The 16,881-nt window shown below is 40.9% G+C and overlaps 2 long non-coding RNA genes across 2 annotated transcripts in view; both read right to left on the bottom strand.

Annotated features, from left to right (window-relative positions):
- The window catches only part of LOC309494652, a 218,985-nt gene that overhangs the window by 138,993 nt on the left and 63,111 nt on the right, over positions 1 to 16,881 (bottom strand). The window lies entirely within an intron of this gene.
- On the bottom strand, positions 15,794 to 16,874 carry LOC309494656. Its single transcript, XR_014204431.1, has 2 exons — positions 16,746 to 16,874; positions 15,794 to 15,944 (listed from the first exon to the last, which is right to left on the bottom strand). It is a non-coding gene; the product is annotated as an uncharacterized lncRNA (long non-coding RNA).

Here is a 16,881-nt window from a genome sequence, read left to right on the forward strand (position 1 = left end):
CTAACATAGGCTTCTGGCTGCTTTATTTTAAATAAACACCAGATGGCGCTGTTCTCGACACTCTCAAAGCTTTGAATCTTTTCCCGGAACAGGTAGGGGAAAGCCTCAGTGATTCATGAGGCTTTATTTCCCCATCCCTACTTTGGAAACACAGAGGGAATCACACAAAGGAGAATGGAGACAATGAGAATGACACTGGAGAAGTCAGTTAAGTCGTTTTAAGGTGAGTAGTCCTCTTCATACGAACAAGACTGGACAGTGAGTTGTGGTGAAGTGTGTGTTTATGTAGTGTCAGTGATGAGTGTGATGATGATGATGTGCAGGTGTGTGTGATTAGAACTCAAGTGAGGGAGTGCACTGTGATTGGCTGGTGAGAGAGCCTGGCAGATCTGTAACAATTATCTCTTTGAGACAATTCACATTTATATAAATTTGAGTTGAAAACAACAGCATGTTTGTGTATTTCACTAGGCTCAGTAAACTATTTTCCTGTGTCAGAGCGTAATGGGTGAATTATATGACTGACCAATTTTGCTTTCTAAATTGAAAAATATTTAGATGTTGCATCCATTTGTGTGATACTTTGAAAACGTGAAAAAATTAACGCCCCTTGTGCTTTCACCCCTAATAAGTCTGCAAGCATTTTTTTTTTGGGATTTACTGTTTTCAAAACAATCACCATCTGTAGAAGCTGTTGAACTCAAAAGTTCTACTATTGCATTTTCTAACTTCATTGATTGGGCCATTTCCTTAGTAACATTAAAGGCAGGGTAGGTAGGATTTAAAAAAAAAAAAAAAAACATTCCAAATTTGTTTAAACTGTCTTTATATACCAATACATAATTAAAATGCAAGTACTCTGAAAAAGAGAGTATAAAAATCGAGTGTCTGTAGACCTCTCACGACTGTTGTAAACACAGCTAATTATTTCCATTCACTCCACCCCCTCCCTTCTGAGCTCCTTCCAAAGCCACGCCCCCAAAACACATGAACGCGCGACGCCAAACACTCAGGCTCAGCTGGAAGACGCATTTATTTACCTGAGACGAGTGGAGAGGAAGGAGCGCAGTGCATGTAGTGACATCATGTCAGAATCACATGTAATAAAATACCTAACTTTATCACTATAATTATAAACAAATAAGATGGCTTTTAGTACTCACTATCAAGCTAGCATATCGATACTGGTAAAGTTTAAAATATATTTAGTTTGATTCGGTAACGAGCTATATTTATAGGTAACAAGCTATATTTATAAGGCAAAGCTAAAAACAGGTTGCATTGATACACGCTTTCCCATTACAATCAGTTACACTGTGATGAAGGTGAATTTCGTGTAAGATTCATAACATATACGGTGTTTTGCATGTAAGAGTTTCCATGATGAAAACATTGTTGATTCTGATGAGGACTACACTCCGGAGACAAGTACCGCATCGTCGGTTCGAGGACAGGTCCAGGGTCGAGGGCGAAGCAGAGGAGGTCGTTCAGGAGTGCTTTTTGTTCATTGCCTTTTCTAGTACTGTCTTTTTTTTTTTTTTGCCTTGTTTGCCTTCGCTGCCTGCATATGCAGGTGCTTTGAATTTTGAATGCTCTTTCTCTGCCATAATTTTACTCTTCGTAGGTTCCGCACCTCTCTTGCACTCCTCAAAGCAAACGGGTGCGCGCGCATCTGGGCAGATCTTGTCATAGACATGTATAGAAAGGCTAGAGAGCTTACCGGCGCTGAGAGCCAATGGGACCCGACGACGTCACACGGCGGCCATCTTAGGACAGGACCGCTCGTCCAGTTATAACATTAAAGTCTATTGTGCATGTAGTGCTGAAATAACTATATTTTGCTCAATTTTCAACCGATTTTCAAACGGCTTGGTGTGTCATAAACGTCAGGGATGCGGCTATTTAACTGCATACTTGTGAAAAATTATAGCCACAAACGGCATCAGCACAAATCATAGCCACGTTAATAAGGTTTGTAATAAACCAAACCGTTTGTAAATCCGTCAAGAATTCAGCAAGTTACGAGCATTTTAGTTGGCGTATGTCACTCACCTTCCGTCCACAGCAGCAGGGAGCAGCAGCGCAGTCTCCTGACCTAAGATGGCCGCCAAGTGACGACACAGCTGACTCCGCCTTGAGCCATCTAGCCTTTCTATACATGTCTATGGATCTTGTAGCAACAGGGGTTGTAGCCATGGTTGCGAGAGAGAGTGACAGTCGCCCAAACCAATCAATTGTTTCGTCCCGGATGGAAATAATGAGCTGTGTTTATTGCAGATTAAAAGGTCTACAGTCACTCGATTTTTATACTCTCTTTTTCAGAGCCCTTACATTTTAATTATGTATTGGTATATAAAGACAGTTTAAACAAATTTGAAAAAAAAGTTTTTTAGAGAAATCCTACCTACCCTACCTTTAAGAGTGTACTATTGACACAATTGTTTAATATGGACCTTGCCACAACCCCACCATTATTGTAAGGAAATCTAAAACCGTTTTTGTTCCTTGAAATTTTCCTTGAAATGTTTGTGGATTGTGCACAACACAGCTCCTTTTGTCTACTGCAGTTCTTTAGTGATTATCTCTGTGCCTCTACCTCTTAATCTCAGTCTCCAACCATGCTTACTATTGGGAATATCACTGGACTACTCACTCAACTGCTGGGATTCCAGCTGAACTTTTTTATCTCCACTTCCTGCTTTCCCTTCTGAAGTTTGGTGGACATACAGGTGGGAATTCAGTGTCACTTCCAAATTGAATATGCATAAATAACATACATTTACTAGCAATAAGCAATTTAACAGAGCTACAGATTATACATTATTCATTCTAATTTGGAATAGCTTCTCTACATTTCTACAATAGCTGTTCTCTCTGCATTTATTCCTCATGTGTTCCAAAAGTATTTGATGTAGATTTCAGATTATGTTCTCAACCACACAAGGATCTTTCACATAACGTAATCTCAGCAACCACTCACGTCCGCCAGTTCAGCGACTAGCTGTTTCTTACTTATTTACAGTTCACTAGTCAGCCTCTCTTCTGTACCAACAAATCATTCAATAATACTTTCATGAGGATTTCCTAGACTGGACAAAACAGAGCTCTCCCTGCCTAACATCATTTTACGCCAACTGGCTAGTTGCTGTACAATGGCATATAAAATTTCATTTTACAATACAAAAGATAACTGAAAACATCTCAGTTACTGATGTAATCCTTGTTATGTTGAAATACCAACACTTGGGGTCGCCCTTGAGAGCCCCACACATCTATGATGTATTCAGAAAAGGCCCAAAAAGTTGGAATTTCCATGCCAGGTCACGTCCCCTGACATACGGGTATATAAGGCAGGCCAGCTTGCACACAGACTTTAGTTTTGATCTGAGGAGTCAAGACAGCATCTCAACCCCTCAGTGACAAGCAGAGGACGAGGGTTACACCAGTAAAAGAAACATTCTCTTTCTATCGGTCACTTTCGAAGTTGTGTCGAAATACCGACACTAGGGGTCCCTACACTGAACGCCACAACTTGAACTGTGTCACAAAGCATTACGTGCAAATGTGGGCAAGCCTTCACGTGCCAACATCAAGTGCAGCTATGCTAACTCGCAAAAGGGGGAGGTTAATATGTAGAGAATACATCATATGGACTCACCAGAGGGGAGTACTACATAGGGGAAATGTGATGTCTGTCATATGATGCATGAAGTAAAACACAAGACGAGATGACTATGCAGACTCACATCAGGCTTTACTGAACATAGCTCGGGGAAAAGCAGAAATCCAGACATAACCAAAACAACCCAGAGCAAGCATTCTGAACAGACCTCAATAATGGAACAAAGATATCTGCCCTGCTAGGCAGATATACAACAGTCCCTCCACCCTTAAAACCAGAAGTATCAATAATGTCAGGCCAAAAATAAATAAATAAAACAAACAAGCAAAAGTACAAAAAAAAACTTAACACTCGTTTCAGAAAGTCTTTGTGAACTCCTTTATAAACTACAACACCAAAATAAACAAACACATCGATACACTGCCCGTAACCCACACAATGGACTAGCCATCTCCATGACCCTAAACGGTCTCTATTAGTCTCTGTGGTGGTTTGTGTATGCGTGTCGGGTATCGTTTTTCCTCATAGAACACCCCCTCACTGTCTGCTGAAACAGTGTTGGTTTCTGTAAGGGATGCAGATGGAGGTGATACTGGGAGGTGAGGACAATGACTCTGGACATTTATTCCCGGAGGAGATGATGGTAGCTCTGTTGGAGTGACAGAAGAGTCAGCAGACTGTGTTGGGAGCTCTTCTGTCCCGATCAGTCCACTCTTCCTTAGCTGGTCAGCATGGCGACGCCATACGGTGCCACCCGGGAGCTCAACCTTGTACATCAATGGTCCAGCTTTCTCCTTAACTACAGCCACGACCCACTTGCAATCACCCCTGTAACTTCTTGCAAGCACAGTTTCATCAACCATAAAGCTCCGTGTGGCTCTGGCAGGGTTCCTCTGCCCTTGTTTCATTTGCTTGTCCTGTACAGTCTGTTTAATGTTAGGCTGAATCAGATCCAATCTGGAACGAAGTGAACGTCCCATGAACAGCATAGCCGGAGTTTGGTTTGTGGTAGCATGGGTGGCATTTCTGTAAGCAAACAAAAAATTTGACAGCTTTTGTTGGAGTGTCAGTTTCTCATGTGTCATGGCTTGAAGCCCTCGTTTAAGGCTTTGTACAAACCTCTCAGCAAGTCCATTAGTAGCTGGGTGCCACGGAGCAGACGTGACATGCCTGATGCCATTTCTGCGAATGAATGTCTGGAAATCAGTAGCGACAAATTGCGGCCCATTGTCACTTACTAACTGGCGCGGAACTCCAGTTCTAGCAAACAAGTCTCTCAGTACCTCGATGGTGCGCAAAGAGGTGGTTGTGCTCATGGTGAAAACCTCAGGCCATTTTGAACAGGCATCAACTACCACCAGAAACATCGATCCCATGAATGGCCCTGCAAAATCAACATGTATTCGCTCCCATGGGGATGCTGGCCATTCCCAGGGGTGAAGTGGTGCCTTTTCTGGCTCATTCTGTATCATTTGGCAACCAGGGCACTGCAGGGTCAGCCGCTCTATTTCTTGATCCATTCCTGGCCACCACACATAACTCCTGGCAAGTGCCTTCATTTTCACCACGCCTAGATGGCCCTTATGCAGCTCGTCCAGAACACCTGATCTTAATCTGGTGGGTATGATGGTTCGCAGCCCCCACATTACACACCCAGCATTCAGAGAGAGATCATGACGTTTTGCATAGTACGCAGGCAGCAGAGATTTGTGTTTGACTGTCCATCCATGCAGTGTTGCTAGATACACTTGTGACAGAACCTTGTCACGTTTGGTTTCAGTTTTCACCATGTCTGCTGTGACAGGCAGGCCTTCAGTCTGGCTGATGGAGAACATATCCAGAACCCCTTCCTCTCCATATTCATCTTTTGCCACTTCTGATGGCAATCGAGACAGTCCGTCTGCATTTGCATGACATGCAGTGCGTTTGTACTCAATCTTGTAACGATGCCCTCCCAAAAACAATGCCCAGCGTTGTATGCGAGCAGCTGCAGTGGCAGTGATGCCTTTCTGTGGGCTGAAAATAGAAGTCAGCGGTTGATGGTCCGTAACAAGGGTAAACTCTCTGCCGAAAAGATAGTGGTTGAATCTTTTGACACCCCAAACTAGACTCAATGCCTCTCTGTCAATTTGGGCATAGTTTTTCTCAGCTGCAGACAAAGACCGTGATGCAAACGCAATTGGCCTCTCACTGCCATCATCCATTACGTGTGACATCACTGCCCCGATCCCATAGGGAGAGGCATCACATGCCAGCTTCACTGGGAGGGATGGATTGTAATGTGTCAGGACCATGTCAGATATTACCAGCTTCTTGGCTTCCTGAAAAGCACGCTCACACTCACTATTCCATTTCCACTGCCTGCCTGACTGCAGTAACTCATTTAGGGGATGCAGGACCGTTGCCAGGTTAGGCAAAAACCTATTGTAATAGTTCACAAACCCTAAGAAGGATCTGAGCTGCGAGACACCTTGTGGCTTTGGAGCATTCATCACTGCCTGAGTTTTGTCCTGGCTCTTGTGTAATCCCTGGACATCTACAATGTGCCCACAATATGTGACACTGGGCTTGAGAAATTCACATTTGTCTCGTCTGGCTCTAAGTCCAAATTCCTCCAGTCGTTTAAGGGCCTTTTTCAGGTTTTCAAGATGCTCCTCATCTGTAGCACCCGTGACAATTATGTCATCTAGATAGCACTGTGTTCCGGGCACTCCTTGAAGGACTTGGTCCATTGCACGTTGCCAGATGGCTGGAGCCGAAGCTACTCCAAACACAAGCCTGTTGTAACGATAAAGACCCTTAATCGTGTTGATGGTTAGAAAGGCTTTTGAATCATCTTCCATCTCCATCTGGAGGTAGGCGTCAGCTAAGTCCACCTTTGAAAAACGCTGTCCGCCTGCCAGGTTTGCGAAAATGTCCTCAATTCGGGGTAGAGGATACTGTTCAGCTTGTAGTACAGGATTAATTGAGACCTTGAAGTCCCCGCATAGTCTAACCGTGCCGGTTTTTTTTACTACAGCGACAACAGGTGTCGCCCATGGACTCCAATCCACTTTCGACAGTACCCCATTTTCCTCCAGCCGATCCAACTCGTTTTCGACAATCTGTCGAATGGCGTATGGAACTGGACGTGCTTTGTGGAACCGTGGGGTCGCACCATCCTTAAGCACGATTTTTCCTTTGATTGATTTTAGGGTGCCAATACCACTTTTAAATACAGAGGCAGCATCCCTCAAGATCCATTCCAGCTTTTCTTTTGTATTTTGTGGCACGGCAGGCAGCACGCTGAGGCTTTTGATCTCGTCCAAGCCCATCTGAAACACCCTTAACCACTCACGGCCCCACAGTGGTGCGCCTCCCTTTGGAATTATGTACAAGCTGAGAATCTCTTTTCGGTCGCTATATTCTACTGTCACAGGCAGCGAACCCAGTGGTCTTACTCTTTCTCCAGTATACGTTTTAAGAACGATAGAAGATGGGTCTAGCTTCTCTTTGTTGAAAAAGACCCTGTAATCGCTCTCAGACATGACTGAAACAGCTGAGCCTGTGTCCAGTTCCATTTTTACTGCCTGACCATTTAGTTTAGGCGTGAGCCAGATGGCCTGTTTGTCTTTTCCGCTTAGACTGAACAGTTCCAAACTGGCCAATGCATCCTCGCTGTCATTGTCTGATACATCATCAAGTTTATGCATGTTTTTCTTGTCACTGAGATATCTCTTATCTTTCTCAGTTCCCTTTGTCTTGCCACTGCGACAAACTCGTTGAATGTGCCCAGTTTTGTGACATTGTCTACACTCTTCATTTTTAAATCTGCATTGAGAGGGGAGATGAGAAAAGTTTCCGCAACGAAAACAGGGCGTCTGGTTTATTCTGCTTATTGTTGACAGTTTATTCACACTTCCAGTCTTTATGTCATTCTGTAATTCCAGAGCGTCTTTTGCGGCAGTTTCCATTGAAATAGCGATCTCCACTGCTCGTTTAAACGTCAGATCTGGCTCAGTCAACAGTCTCTTTTGAATTCCTTGATGATGTATACCGCATACCAGCCGATCGCGCAGTGCGTCGTTTAACACGTCCCCAAATTGACAATGCTCCGTTAACTTTTTCAATTCAGCCACATAAGTGGAAATGGTCTCTCCCTCGCACTGATTTCGTTTATAAAATCTGAAACGTTCAGCAATTAATAACGGTTTGGGTGACAAATGTTCTCGCATCACTTGAACAAGTTCTGAAAAAGTCTTTTCTGCAGGCCTCTGGGGGGCAGTCAAACTCCGCAAAAGACTGTATGCTTTTCCACCCATTGCGCTGAGTAGTACAGCGACATGTTTATCTTCCGCTATCTCATTTGCAGCGAAGTACTGCTGCAGTCTTTCGATATACATGTTCCAATCCTCCGTGGAACTATCAAATGCATCAACTTTGCCTATGTAAGCCATGTTCGTCGCTCACAGTGACGTAACGTTACTCACGCTGACTGTTCTTTCGGATCGCTGAACTAGTCCTCTTCTGCTTCTCTGTCATTCAAATTTCGCGCACTAGGATAACAACGCTCACAGTTAATCCCATCCTCGTCGCCACTGTGATGTCTGTCATATGATGCATGAAGTAAAACACAAGACGAGATGACTATGCAGACTCACATCAGGCTTTACTGAACATAGCTCGGGGAAAAGCAGAAATCCAGACATAACCAAAACAACCCAGAGCAAGCATTCTGAACAGACCTCAATAATGGAACAAAGATATCTGCCCTGCTAGGCAGATATACAACAGGAAAGTCCCTGTGGTGGGCTCCCACTGTCAAGGACTACTGGCTTCACAGCGACTGGTGACAGAGCTAGCTCAGTCCAGGGAAAGACTGTGTTTACCACTAGTGAAACTAAACAGTGGAAAATGCATTGTATGGGGTCACTGTTGGGAACCTCTACATATAGAGCACTAGCCAAATTACAAGGGGCTCACCTGAAAAGGGGCATACCACGAGTAATGGGCCTGGTAGTGAGTTCATCTGCCAAACTAATATACCACAATAGTGCTTAAGTGATGGTCCAGGGTTCACCATTCAAGGTAAACTGGAACTGGGACTGAAAAGTGCACATTATCACCTTAGGGAGGGGAAAGGCACTAATTATTAGGCTGCATAAATTAGGTCAGTCGGAACTGGGAACACTTCCTATAACACCCGATGTACCCGTTACATCATAAGAAGAATGGCATCTACACTAATGTTAGTCTTTCTGCTTATTCCGAGGTTTACTGTAATCAGCTGAATCCAAGCCGTATCCAGATCAGATGGTAGACATGCGCCTAGACACGACCACAACGCATGATGTAATCAGCCGTATCCGGGCCATATCCAGACCACATGGAGGACCTGCACCTAGACACGACCAAAACGCATCCCTGAAGTGTCAGCAGAGATTGTGTCAACTAGACTCTCCCCTGTGAAGGCCTCATCGACACGACAGCCATCAGCACCGATCCTCAATAAACCTATCTCCATAACGGCGTGACTCCGATCTTCAACCAGATGGAACTGGATAATATTCTGATTGTTCCAAACCAATCTGACTTCTGACCTATAATGCTGCCTGAATCATAATCATACACTGTTCGTTCATTGGCCAGATGAGAACTGGCCCCCTGACTGAGCCTGGGTTCTCACAAGTTTTTTTCTCCATTCTGCCACCTGATGGAGTTTTGGTTCGTTGCCACTGTCACCTTTTTCCACCTTTGTTGCCATTGGCTTGGCTTGCTTAGTTGGGGGCATTAAATTTAACATTTTATTTAATATTGTAACCGCACTGGGTAGTACATTAACAATAGCTCAAATGATCTATAGGGAATTTTTATAATTAATCATGAATATGATTAATATATTGCATATTACAGTTACATTAAATTATCGAAGTTGAAAACAGATCCGATTGTATATATGAATAATCAATTACAACGAATTATAATTCCTCATTCATATATCAATAGTCTTATTTCAGATCGATTTATGTGAGATAACCCTAAATGGAAATTAACATAATTATCAAACAGTTGTTTGTCCAGCAAAACGGCCGTAAGATTAACTTATCAACTTCTCGATAAAGTTATCACTTCTTATAATTTCAGGAAGAATAGTTTCTGGCCATTGAAACAACTCTCCTGTCCTTATAAAATGTAGGTTACTGAAATCGTAACAAGATAAAGTGTAACCCAGGTCACAAAGGGTTAAAATAGAATGTTGTTTTAAAATAAAACAACAACAAATACTATTATGTAGAAAAATTATTATCTATATTATTCAATATAGTATTAATAAAGAGAAAGAAAGAAATTTTAAAATAATTTCAAGTTGAAACTAGTCAGAGTAACCTAAAGAGATCGCTAATTGGATGAAGTGAAAGTTGAGCCCCGCCCCTAGAAGCTCGTCGAAAAGAGAGATGTGAGACGCGATGTGAGGGAAGCCATGCGAGAGCATTAGCTATATTAAAGCTGATAAGAGATAAAAACAAACTTTGATTATATTGAACAGAATTTCTGTAATGTTCTTGATCGGAAGGAAGACTTAAGCAGTGGCGATTTACTGATTTACAAGGGCAAATCGATGGGTGTTTAGGATAATCACCTAAATTTTTTCTTTTCTTTTTGGATTATATTCTCCTTGGTGAGTAACATTTTATTTATAAGATGTTGTTTTTGAATGTGAAACGAGTAATATGAATATCTGACTAATGTGCACGTATACAATGGTAATTTGAATGACGTGAAATGATGCAATTGTTGTTTAAATGAGTTGTGTACAGCTGTAAAGTGATGTGAATGTGTAAATGGTGTTTAATGTTGAAGGAAAACGTATGTATTTGTGTTAAGTTAGTTAGTTTAGTTTTTTTCTTATTACCGAGTTCATTACCACGAGGTGCTAGCTTGCTAACCATGTACATTTCAATATGTGTCAACCGCACGTGAGTTGATTAGCATGTCACGTTCTCTGTGTACGAGGAGAATGAAATTGATCAGACAGACATGTTTGAGTTTAAAATAGTTTATTAGAAATTGAAATGAGAAATGTTGACTGAATATTTGGAAAATGTGATTTAATGATTGTTGTTTTTTGGCTTTGTGTCTTCAAGGCCGGGTTTTTTTTTTTCTTTTTTTTCTTCTTTCTTTTTGGGCCTATGTGAGTGAATGTTTCATCTGCTGCCGATCCTGAGCTTCTGTAGTTGAGGTTGACGTCGAGGAATTGTCCTTGCCTTTTGCTGTGTGTGCATTGCGAGGACTGGCGAGCCAATCCCATCTGAATCGTACCTGGTGACATAGTTTCAAGCGTGAGGAATACATATTGGTAGGACGAACCATTTCTTCTTTAATCACCTTTATTCTACAGGACTGAGCAACTCAACTTTTTTTTTTGTCTCGTCTTTCGGACTCGCTAGATTGAGAAACTGATTTTTCATGGACTGTCATTTTTTTCCTCTTCCTTGAATCTGAACTGAGATACTGATTATCTGAACTGAGATACTGTTTTGTTTTTTTTTTAAACACTGATTTTCTGAATTGAGACATTGTATTCTTTTTATTTGACATTTCAATTGAATTAGACATACTGTTGTTTATATTGTGTTTTGTTTTTCCATTCTAATATTTCACTTCAAGAGTTACTAAGAAAAGAAATTCTAAAAAGATATGAAAAAAATATAAATACTTTTCTTATGGTTAATACTTACCATTGATGTTTTGAGTGGTTATTCCCCTTTTGTTGCAGTAGTGTATTATAATTTTTTCCCTCCAGAGAGTCGTACTTAATCTTCTGTGACTGGTCTATACTTAGTTTAAACTTGTGATATAGGTTACAAAAGCATGTAGCTTAAGATCAAAACATCTCATTGACTTGGTTATATGAGCATTTAAAACAGAGACAAACAGGAATATATGGAATTTAATAAATGAACTAATGAATACATAACTACGATTCACACAGAGTAAATATGCGCATAACAAAACAAACAGTAAAACATTATAAGACAAACGGATAACAGATGAGAGAGAGAGAGGATGAAAGAGTGAGTGAGAATGAGAATCTGCGATCCGAGAGAGATCACGGAATGGCAAAAACTCACAATGTAACCTTTTTGAGAGGGACAACAAGAAATCCCATCAATCAAATCAAAAATCAATACTTGCGTATGGTTCTCTTTGTATTTGCTGAGGAAAGAAAGCTTGTCGTTCTTTTCGGAGCTGGGCGTGTCTCTCGTGTCCTTAAGGAAGAGGAGCGCGGTCGCGGGAATTTCAAAAGAGTCTTTTTCTTTGAGTTGAAGTTGCCGGCTACGTTCGCTTCACTGAACGTAGGGAGAGTCCGAAGACGAAAATAAAGAAAAGACTTAAAAAAAAAAAAAAGAAAAAGAGAAACGGAGAACGCTCTCCCTAAACGGGAGCCATGGATCTTCTCACTGACGAAGTGGGTTCGTAAAAGTGCTCTCACAGAAAGAGTGCTCCCAGAGAAACTTTGGTGTCAGTCTCTTATGGAGAAGATGGGTTCACGCCTACTTCGCGTACGTGAACCAATCACCTTCAGAGATTTCAGAGCGGGAAGAAGTTTCTTTGTCCTGTAGGCAACGCCCACTGGAATGAGTCATGAGGAGATGGGATTGAGCTGTTCGGCATCCAGAAATATTAAAGGTGTAAAATAATGCACATTACTGCATTCTGCTATTGGAATTCGATTCCGTTAGATTGAGAGAATTACAGAGATATCAGACACGTCACATGATGATTGTAGGAATACGGAGTTACATACGATATGTATATTACAAGCATTTTAAAGTTTGATTAACACACAATAAAATTGTCAGTACTTCCAGTATGGCATGTGAAGACATCTAAGCACAAAAAGGAATACATTCAAAACATTTAGAGGTACTTTTCTCTGAAAAGTTCCATGGATGGCGTTTGTGTGTGTGTTGGAATGCTGGCTCCCCGTTATCTCTCTTGCAGAGGAGCTGGATGAGCTGCTCGTCCGAGGTTGGGTTACAAGACACTATTGGGGAACATTCTTCAAAAATACATTTCAGAGCCAAACACTCGAAGATCATAACTAATGATCAAAACAACACTAATCAAACATGCATACAGGAAGGTCAGGTACAAGTCTGAGTTACATACATTAAAAGGATATTTATATCCTAAGTTATTCACAAAGGATGTGTGTGTGTGCGCGTGCGTGCGTGCGTGTGTGTGATGTCACATAGAAAGGATTGCGGAGCTCGCAAGAGAATGTTGATTTTAGGTTCTGGTAATACTCCAGGGTGCAATAAAGTGTCGCGAAAGACCATTGGTTGCAGACTAGCTGCACTCTAAAAAATGCTGGGTTAAAAACATTTGGCAACCCAGCGCTGGGTAAATATTGGACAGAACACATGCTGGGTTAAGCTGCGTTCACACTACAAGCGATTTTGTCGCTGCATGTCGCCGGTGGCTGGCGATGAGGTCGCTAGTGGGCGTTCCCACTACTGGTTGCCTTGTAATGTTTATGAATAACATCCAATGACAGTGAATCAGTTTTCTTGCCGCTAAAAACAAACATTCTGGAGGGAAAATATTAAATATTTAGACTCGTAAAGCATGCAAGTTAAATGAACGAGTACCTGGGTCTCACAACTCCGAAAATATCAGATCAAAATTGAAAATAGGTGCTATCTGTATAAACAAACCACATATTTGAGCTTTAAACAACTACATTCTTGACTGAAAAACTCTTATAACTACATTTCATGACACAATAACAGTAGTATTTTAGATTTAAAAAAATACTCCTCCATCTTACTGTCGATGGGGCGAGGCGCTGAGCGGAGAAGGATGATGACGCGCGCTCCAGGCTCCACTCCTATTGGTTGTCGCTCGCGAAAGTCGCTCTTCATTTGCATAAAGTTAAACATTTCTCAACTTTATCGTGTCCCCATCCAGTCGCCAACGGTCGCCGGAAGTCGCCCGCTCCCCATTGAAATTAATGGTATCGTGTCGCTTTGTCGCGTGTAGTGTGAACGCAGCTTTATTTTGACCCAGCAGGTTGGGTTTTTATACATTAACCCATCTGCTGGGTTGTTTTTAATCAGTGCTGGGTCAAACAACCCCCATGCTACAGGTTATTCATTTGAGATAATAATAATAAAAAATCGAATAAAAAAAAATACAAAAATATTAATAACAATAATAACACTACTGTTTATTGATTCAATTAAAGTGTTTATTCCAGGAAATTAATATAATCATAAATACATTCATGTTAAAAAAAAACAGTTAGACATCTGCAACATAAACGGAGGCCCACAAAAATCATTTGTGCTAAAATGTTGGTATGTTAAAAGATTATAAAATGGTAAGATTCTCAAAATTCAAAACTCTACACTTATAAACTGTAAAATAGCCAATAGCTAAAGATTCTCTTCACAAAGAATACAATAAAAAACACATAAGTACATACATTGCAATTCACTTAAATAAGCAATCATTTAGTCATGTGCAGCAAAAATGGGAGGCACATAACAACTCTGCGTATAAACAGTAAGTACATACATTGCCATTCATTTTAAATAAGCAATCACAGGGCTCTAGAGTGCGACCAATTTGGTCGCACATGCGACCAAATTTTGTAAGGGTGCGACTAAAATTTTTCCTAGGTCGCACCGGTGCACCTAACGTCCTCGCATCCGCTGCCTCTCCACAAACTAAGTGTTTGTTCTCCTTTGACGGAACTCGCACACTCATGGGAACTCACACTCTTCTCTCACGCTTAATGAGTGATGACGGAGGACAGAATTAAACATTCAAACGTAGCCTGGTTACACTTAAGGTCTGTGATATTAGTCTGATTTTATTTTAGATTTCGGCTTCCAACGATTATAAAAAATAATATATTGAGGTAAAATCATTAAAAACTATAGCCGCATTCTATCTAGCGCAACTTCTTCCCTTCACAGCATTACACTGTCATTTCTCCCTAAAACTCAAACCTAACGACAGAATCAGCACGATCAATGATTGTTGTAAAATGCAGTCTAGCTACTGTTGCTAACTTGCGAGACGCGTTAAATAATTAAAAGAGCTATTAAAAGCACAAAATCTGCGCAAGAGATGTTGTTCGCAAGGCGGCACGCGCTCCGAAACCGAGACAAGCAAATTATAGCCTACTTTGGGTTTAATGTGCGTGTCTAAACGATCAAATGTACACAAAAGTATGTCAAAATGACCGGCTTGGAGATTCACTAAAAACAGTTTATGTCTTAAATGGACGTAGTTATGGAAATAGTTGGGAGAATATGGTGCATCAGATCAGTAGCAGATCTGCACTCGGTCTTAAAGGGGCCGCAGTCTAGTAAACATGCGGACGATTGCGCCATTACTGCGAATCAAACAACAAGAGAAAAATCACTACAAAGCTCTTGAAAGAATAACTTCAGCTTTATTAAGCATTAATCTATTTATGAAAAATTAAGCAGTGTTATTTTACATTTGACTACTTTATTAGATTTCTTTTTAGACATATATATATATATATATATATATATATATAAATAAAAACAAAAAGAACCGATAAGAATACAGTTAAAGTACCGGATCGATAAGCAGTATCGGTAAGAGTAGGAATACCGTTAAAACCCTTTACTCCCCGGTCAATGCTCCGACAACAGCCCAGACATGAAGCTACTTCAGCCACCATTCTCCCCAGTCCCTGGTAAGATGCCAAGCCCTGGTCTTTCGTCGGAGATGGCATCCGACTCAGAGACGGAGGTAGAGCCTATACCGCGCCTGAGCTAGAGACTCAAAATAGTTAGTTTGGCAGCTCAGTGAAGCGCTTTAAATTTTTTTTGTTTTTTTGTGGGATTTTTATTTACCTACACCTTATTCTTGTTTAAAATCATTTACATAATATGAATGTATATAGAGCGTGATAAAAAGGTGACCTTGAAATTGTGGCGTTAAAGGTGACGCGAGCCGAGAAAAATTTTCGGTGCACCCAAATTTTGTGCTGGTGCACCTAAATAAAAAAGTTAGGCGCACCAGTGCAACCAAGGCAAAAAGTTAGTCTGGAGCCCTGAATCATTTAGTCCTGTGTAGCAAAATAAAAACATGAAACTCTATACCTATAAACTGTAAAATAGCCTAGCTAAAAAATTATCTTCACAAAAAGATAAAAAATAAAAAAACCTGAGTCAACTGTTCCAGAGTTTCCCCATTCAACAAAAAACTGTCCAGCCATTCCAAGCTCCAAGACAAAGGGGAAGGGTTTTGCTTCTCTCTGCCTTTCCAGGTAAAGCACCATGTTGGTTCCAGACTAAATGAGGGAAAGACAATATCAGATACAGATAATTATTTAAAAGTGTGTCTCTTTCATAAGAGCAGTCTTAAAGTTAAATACCGTCTTAAATTAACTTAAAGAATTAGTTCACCCCAAAATATAAATTTCCTAATCATTTACTCACCCCAATGCCATCCAAGATATCCATGTCTTTCTTTCTTCAGTGGAAAATAAATTAAGTTTTTTTTTGAGGAAAACATTTAAATATTTTTCTAAACCAACTATCCCAATGTTCAAAGAAGGTTCAAATGTCAGTATCAATGCAGCTTCAGAGTCTCTACACAATCCCAGTCAGAAATAAGGGTCTTATCTAGCGAAACGATCAGTCATTAAAAAACAAAACAAAAAACATTTATATACTATTAAAGCACAAATGGCCGATGGTTTCGCTAGATAAGACCCTTATTTCTCGACTGGGATTGTGTAGAGACTCTGAAGCTGCATTGAGACGGACATTTGAACCTTCTTTGAATGTTGGGATAGTTGGTTGTCATTAAAGTCCATTCTGTGTAGAATAATCCTGAAATGTTTTCCTCAAACTTAATTTCTCTTCCACTGAAGAAAGAAAGACATGGATATCTTGGAAGACATTGGGGTGAGTAAATTATTAGGAAATTTTCATTTTGGGGTGAACTAATCCTTTAAAGAGTTGTGAGAAAATTAAATGCGTGTCAGATCCAACCAGCAATAACCATAAACGATTAAAACGATTTATCGTGCAGCCCTACAAACGGGTGTAAAGAAATGAGCCTGCTCCTGCCCTGTTGTTTTACTTACCGGTTGTACATCAATGAATGAGGTTCTTGCCTCTTTAATAGTTGGCCGAGAGGTTTTGTGGCCAATCTTGTACACAGGCGGGGGAAGAATGACAGGCAGGATTGTAAGTGCTAGTATGCCTTTGGAATCGAAGAAT

Source organism: Leuciscus leuciscus (genome assembly GCF_965113295.1).
Source record: "Leuciscus leuciscus genome assembly, chromosome: 3".
Classification (NCBI taxonomy): Eukaryota; Metazoa; Chordata; class Actinopteri; order Cypriniformes; family Leuciscidae; genus Leuciscus; species Leuciscus leuciscus.